Source organism: Arvicola amphibius, chromosome 1, assembly GCF_903992535.2.
Source record: "Arvicola amphibius chromosome 1, mArvAmp1.2, whole genome shotgun sequence".
Taxonomy (NCBI): Eukaryota; Metazoa; Chordata; class Mammalia; order Rodentia; family Cricetidae; genus Arvicola; species Arvicola amphibius.
Window position 1 is genome coordinate 60,821,907 of NC_052047.1, and position 6,765 is coordinate 60,828,671.

A 6,765-nucleotide genomic window follows, 5' to 3' on the forward strand; every position below is an offset into this window, starting at 1 on the left:
ATTACAACCTTAAATCATAATTAGGAAGTTCAAGCGGAAATGTGTACCACGACATATAATTTCAGTCATCAGGGTGATTGTTTTAGAAGCTTTACACTAGAAATGAATGTTTATAATTATATCACATTTTAACTCATCCTCTATATTTGAGATCATTCATATAAAAACTGTAGCTATTCTATCTTAATGCAGAAACTCAAATTATTAGATACAGGGCAACTATTCTGTGTCTTTTAACAACCATTATTCACATATAATAAAAAATATTTAGATCCAAATTCAGTCCATTTCATTGTTTAGCATATACAATTTCATGGTATGTGTACGCATTTATGCATGTGTGTGCACGTGAGTGTATGTTTATGCATATGTGTGAATTTATGTATTTCTGTGTATATGTATATGTGCACTTATGCATGGGTGTGCATGTCTGTATACATTTATGCTTGTGTGTATACACCTGCACTCCTTTCCAACAACCTCTCCTCAGTACCATTAAGTTTCTGAGCCTCATCTTTATTTTAACACATCTGTTAGATTTTTAAAACTTTAAGTCTCTTTGAGGTGACACATTTTTTTTATGTAAAGAGCAGTGCAGAAGGTTTTCTAATCTAATCACAAAATATTGGCTCTTTTTCTTTCAACAAGTTAGTGTGTGTCCTCTCTGCTTACATCTGGCTCTGGTTCTGCTAATACTTGTAAGAGATTATGCCATACCCCGGCCTAAGGGACAGGAATTCTTCATTTTCAATGTCCAGTCTCACTATTAAACTTGGGCCACCACGCTGGGAATGAGCGTGGGCTCCGCTGTCCAGAAGCCTCAGCTCAGCCACCTCGGTGACTGATGCAGGAAGTAGAGACCACTATCGTGGCAAATGTGTGGGGAAAACAAAGGGGGGCGACTACTGAGGCGCTAATGCTGGGTATATGTGACTGTGAAACAGTCGGCAGCCAGAATAATACTTCCTTCAATTGCATCGTAAATAATCAGACCAAAGATCTTACAGATGCTTCTAAATGATCTGTGCTAACAACAACACGTTTAAAACATCACACTTCTTCACATTAAAATATTGCAGAGCAGCCGGGCAGTGGTGGTGCACGCCTTTAATCCCAGCACTTGGGAGGAGACAGAGACAGGCAGATCTTTATGAGTTCGAGGCCAGCCTGGTCTACAAGAGCTAGTTCCAGGACAGGCCTCAAAGCCACAGAAAAACCCTGTCTTGAAAAACAAAGCAAAGCAAAACAAACCAAGCAAACGAAAATCATCGCGGTGCATTATAGAGAACATCCCACAAATTTGGTCTGTTTGCAATCATTTTCAAAAAATGAAGATCTACAATGGAAGGCTCTTAGAGATGCTAGAGCAGTCTTCCGTCCAGATTGTTGTGACAGTAACAGCTCAATCCACCAAAAGTGAAAATCCAAATACATGTACGAAGTTCGAGACATCTGAAGTAGGTCTGTGCTTGGGTGAGCGCCACCAACTCATTGCCAATAACCTTGATCTGCTGGAGCTGTTTAGCAAATACCTTAGATGGGGTATTGTATAAGCAAAATGAACTGCACCACTTTGGAAGTTGGGAAGTCTAAAATCAAGATTTTAGCGGAGGTAGTGTCTGGTCAGAGCCTCATCTTCAAAATGACACCTCCTGTGTGTCCTCACACAGCAGAAGGAATAGTCAATTCCCACCAGACCCTTCTTAATAAGAGCACTAATTAATTAACTAGTTAAGTAATTAATCAGTATTATTAATAAGAGGATTAACACCATGACAAAGTGGTGCCCTTGAGAGGCAGTCCCTTCCTCAAAGTTTTACCTCTCTATACTGACACATGGGGCCTTAGGTTCTCCTGCAGGAATCTGGGAAGTGGCATATGGTCATCATTCCACCTACCACAATAGCATATTACAGCATTCCAGAGAACCGGCACATGGACAAAACGGGATACAAGGTATGCAGCGAGCCAGCCCTGAATCTATAGGAGGATAAAAGTACTTCAAAATAAAAAAGATCATGAAACCTAAGTAGTACACAGTAGAGAATAGTTTCAGCAGATTGGCAAGTGTGTGTGTGTTGAAAAAAGAACGTGATGCTGGTGATGTTTAGGAGAAGTGCTCTTCAAGGCTAGGGAACTCTAGCAAGATCCTTCAAAAGCCTGTTCTTATACTCACACAGACAGTTTCATGGGCAAGAGCATCACACTCAGGAGGGCGATAGACGTAGAGGCACACGATACCACAATGTCTTTAAATACTGGCAGAATCTGGAGGTGATGGGTCTGTCTGGACTCATTTCTTTGGTGCTTAGAATGTTTTAGCAGCTACACAGTGCACAGGCTCTTTGGGCAGATGGAAAGAAGTTCTCACCTCAAAAGTAGGAGGATTTGCTCTTCATTCTCTGAGCTTTTTACAGGTATCTGTAGATAATCTCTCAATTTTCTTAATAAATTTGAGAAACCTCTGCCTGCATGCTAGTTCCTTGTTCTTCTGTAGGCTTCATCTCAAACATATATATTGTCCCCATTTGGCAAAAGAATTATTTGCTTTTTCAGGATTTTTTTTCTCCATAGTTCAAGAACAAAAACAGAAGACCATTGTATGACCCCATCTATTGGGCACTACTCTCATCCCATATAAGCGGTATCACTTTAGTTTAACAAAAAACACAGGCAGGGGTAAGACCTTTTAATAACTCTAAGATTCAGAAGGATCAAGTGATCAAATTACAGCATCCACGTCCTTCTTGAAGAATGTATGGAGGCCTCACAGAGCAAAGAGAGCTCCGCTGTCTGACCTGGTCAATGCTTCCATTCAAAAGAATGAAGCCCTTAATGAATTATAGGGCACTCGGTGCCAGCACTAGCCTGCAGAAGCCCAAGGTAGCAGAGGGAACAAAAAGAAAATTAAAAATTGCAATATTGGCTATGTGTAGCACACAGTTTGTATACTGTAGCCATTTCTATCACTGTTGGAATACAAGACTACACCCTTTTGTGTGAGAGAACAAGACTACAACACAGACTAAAATAAAGCTTTACCATCTACTAAAATACCCACATGTAGGAAGAAACGAGGAGACTACACCAACGGGAAGTCAGAAATAGAGACTCGCCTGGGTGCTTGCCACTCTAGTTCTCTCCAAGATCTGTTTTACTCTGAAGGAACACCCAAGACACCATACATCCCACACTAGCTCCCCAAAATAAACCCATTTGGGTTCAGAGCGAGACCCTGACCTTACCAGACACTCATCCCCCAAAGGCTAATAATAAACTTATGAAGAATAATTCCAAATGTAAGTTTTGAAACTAGAAAAAGGACAATCAGTAACACAAGGTATATTGCTTATATTACAAGCGGGAAAAGATACAAAAAGATCCAAAAACATCTTGCAAGCCAGCCCAAGCACAAGAAAGTACAGCAAGAAGTCCTCCCTATGAAGCAAACAATGTCTGTCTCCACATCCCAGTCCCTCATTGAGGGAAGTCAGGGCAAGAACTGAAGCAGAAATCATGGAGGAATAGTGCTTACTGTCTTGTTCAGCTACCTTTCTTAGATAGCCCAACTGCTCCAGGATAGCCGACGATGACGGACTCAGCACTCCTTCATCAATTACCAATCAGGAAAATACCAAAGAAGATGGTGGCCGTTTGGCTCCAGGAAGAGTTCTGGACAACAGTAAGAGAAGGTAGGAGCCCCTCCAAATAGGCTATGACTACAAAGGTGCTACAGGAAATCCAAGGAGATGATAGGGGGCAGCCGTGAATGATGGTGTGAGTGTTAAGTTTCTGAGTATGTGGAATAAGGGTGTTTTCTGTGGGTCATATGGGTTGAATGTGCATTCTTCATACAGAGTATATGCACCTTACAAAGGACAAACTGTAGGGACCAATTTTAATGAAAAGAGAGATGCAGGACACAATGAGAGCATGTAAGAAAGAGGGTGGTAGCACAAAAATAAAAGCAAAAATCTGAACAGAAGCCAGAGCACATACATGACTGTGAGGGTTTGGTTTGTGGGAGCGGAGCTGCTGAAGAGCACGGGAGGATTCTGCTTGCCAAGCAAGGACGCTGGGTGCACATGGAAAGAAAATGGGACTCTGCCCTCACCCCGTGCCACACAGAAAGCCTGCACCCATTGAAGCAACCTGCCTTCCAGAAAGAACACTGAACAATGTTCCCACAGCCTGAACGAACACAGAAGATCTTTATACAAGCATAAACTGTGCTAGCCAAGAAAGGAAGGTCAATGGGTGAGGCTACCCTGCAAATTAGGGACAAATGCAAGTCAAAGAGTAGGAAAGACTCATACATAGAGACAACCAAAGACACATGTTCAGAGTGCATGTTTTGCAAGTACATAGTCATTTATATTATAAGCATGTTTGATTAAGGAATATATTCTCATATTTAAGTTCTAATAATAAAGTATGTAAAATTCAGTTTTAAGTTTAGTAAGATTTTCCCATAGACACTTCACGCACAAAGACAAGCCCTCAGTATTTTGCTTGTATATTTCTTTTGGCAAATACCGTATCTCATAAATTAGACGTTCTATGTGCCAAACAGCACTAGCGTGTGAGCACTGTTCCCCCAGATTTTCTGACATTTTGCAACAGGATGACCTGTGTACAGGGTGTGGGGTGGTGAGGAACACAGCCCCAGATCAGCTGATCAGGGTTTTTCACTAGCACGGCTATAACTGCTGGCAAACAAGCTGGCCAACTGGCAGAAACAGAATCACATCTTTTAGATAGACAGGCCAGATAGACCAGATAGGCCACTGGTCTCTTCCATGGTCCCAGTACCTAGGCTTTCCTAATTAGGGGATAGAAGCACCTGGCATCAACAAGGAATTTAACAGATTTGCCACCTACCTTTAAGGTTACCCTGAGCTCCTGAGGACTAAGTGGAATGATGCCTGGCCCCATTGGTCCCTGTCCAAGTGAGGGATAAGAAAATCTTCTCCCCCTTTCTAGTCTAGATATTGGAATTATTTTTCCAGTATCCTTTTTGTTTATCCTAAGTGCATCATCCTCCTCTAGTCTCTCCCTCACCCAAGGTGCCTCTGGCTTCCCCCTCTGAGATCTCTTTTATCAGTCTCTCTGAATGCTTCCACTGTTGCTTGGGTCAATCCTTTTGTTCTGATTTTATGCTACAGAAACCTTTTTGAGCAATCTTCAACAACTGGGACTTATTTATACGCTCAAACCTTTCTAGCTTTTAAAGTTTCTCTCTAATATCTGGAGCCGACTGCATAACAAAAGCAATATTGAGCACTCACTGGTTTTCTGATGCATCTGGATCTAAGGGAATGAATACCTGGTAAGCCTTGCAGAGGGATCTAGAAGCCCAGAAGGTGAATCTTGGTGCTCTTTTATTACATCATTCACCGTAGGTTAACTGCCTTCAATCCTCTTAAAAGGACATGGCAAAATTGTCCAGAGGTTCCTTACCTTGGTTGGTGTTGGGGTCCCAGTCAGGTCAGACAGACAAGAGAATCCATTCTTTTGGGGGTGCACTGTCTAATTGATCCTCTGCCCTGCCCAAGGGTGGCTTTTCTACTTGCAAGCCAAATTCTGTCCCACACCTCAGCCATGAAGAGGGTAACTGGGAGCTGTTAACAGTCATGTGATACACATGTATGTGCTGTGCATTAGTCACAAATAGAGGCTACTGTGAGCAAGAATGTTTAGCTCAAAATTCTGGAGTTCCAGGGTCTGGCCCTAATACTGGCTGCATCACAAGATGACAGAACGCCACTGTAAAGCATTGTAAAGAGCAAGGAAGTGAGTGATTGACTGCTGAGCCAGGAGCACTGGAGGACTAAGGAGAGCCAGAATCAGCTTGTTAAACAGCCCTGCCCTGAGGTCTGTATTTCCAGGGCATTCCCTCAATAACCAAAGGATCTCCCACAGGGCTCCTCCTTCTTGGGAACCCATAGACCTTCCAGGGAGACCACCCTGCACAGGCCTTCAAATGTCACATGCCCTTAGGGACTCCATGCTACATTTTAAACTGTAGCACAGTAGAGTTTTATTTAGCTTTTACAAGGAAAGAAATTCTGACACATGCTTTCACATGGATGGATGCTGGCATTATCCTGAATAAAAGAAGCAGTCACCAAGCAAGTCAATAAAACTCAAACATTGTAACACTCTACCTATGCAAGTTATCAAAAGAAGTTAAATTTGCCAAAATAGAAGAAATAACGGCTACTAGAAGACCCTGGGTGGGGAGGGAAAGAGATGGGGAGCTACAGAGCACAGAATTTCAATAACATAACATTTCTAAAGATTTGGGTATATAACAATGTGAACGTACTTAATATCTAAATGTGGGAGCATACTTAACAGTCAAGTGTGCCCTGGAGTTGGTCAAACTAGTACATTTGGACTTGGCATAGTGAAGGGAACCTTGATGGCTCTTTGTCTTTGGAGAGGGGTGGAGTGGGGGTATGGGTGGAGGGGAGGGGAGGGAGGAGGGAGGAGGAGGGGAGGAGATGGAAATCTTGAATAAAAAAATGAGAAAAAAAAACTAGTACATTTGGTTTTAGGCACACTTTTTCACAGATAATATTCATAATTAGAAACTATCTGTAATGATTTTTATCGAATTACAAATCTAAGTGTGTGGGGTTGATGTCATTTACCTGATGAATGAGGTAGGAAGACTTTGACACTTGGGATCACAGCCCTGCCAGTACAAGTCCCTGTACTATTTAACCCATACTGTCACTGATGGCTCCCTTTAGTCTCACC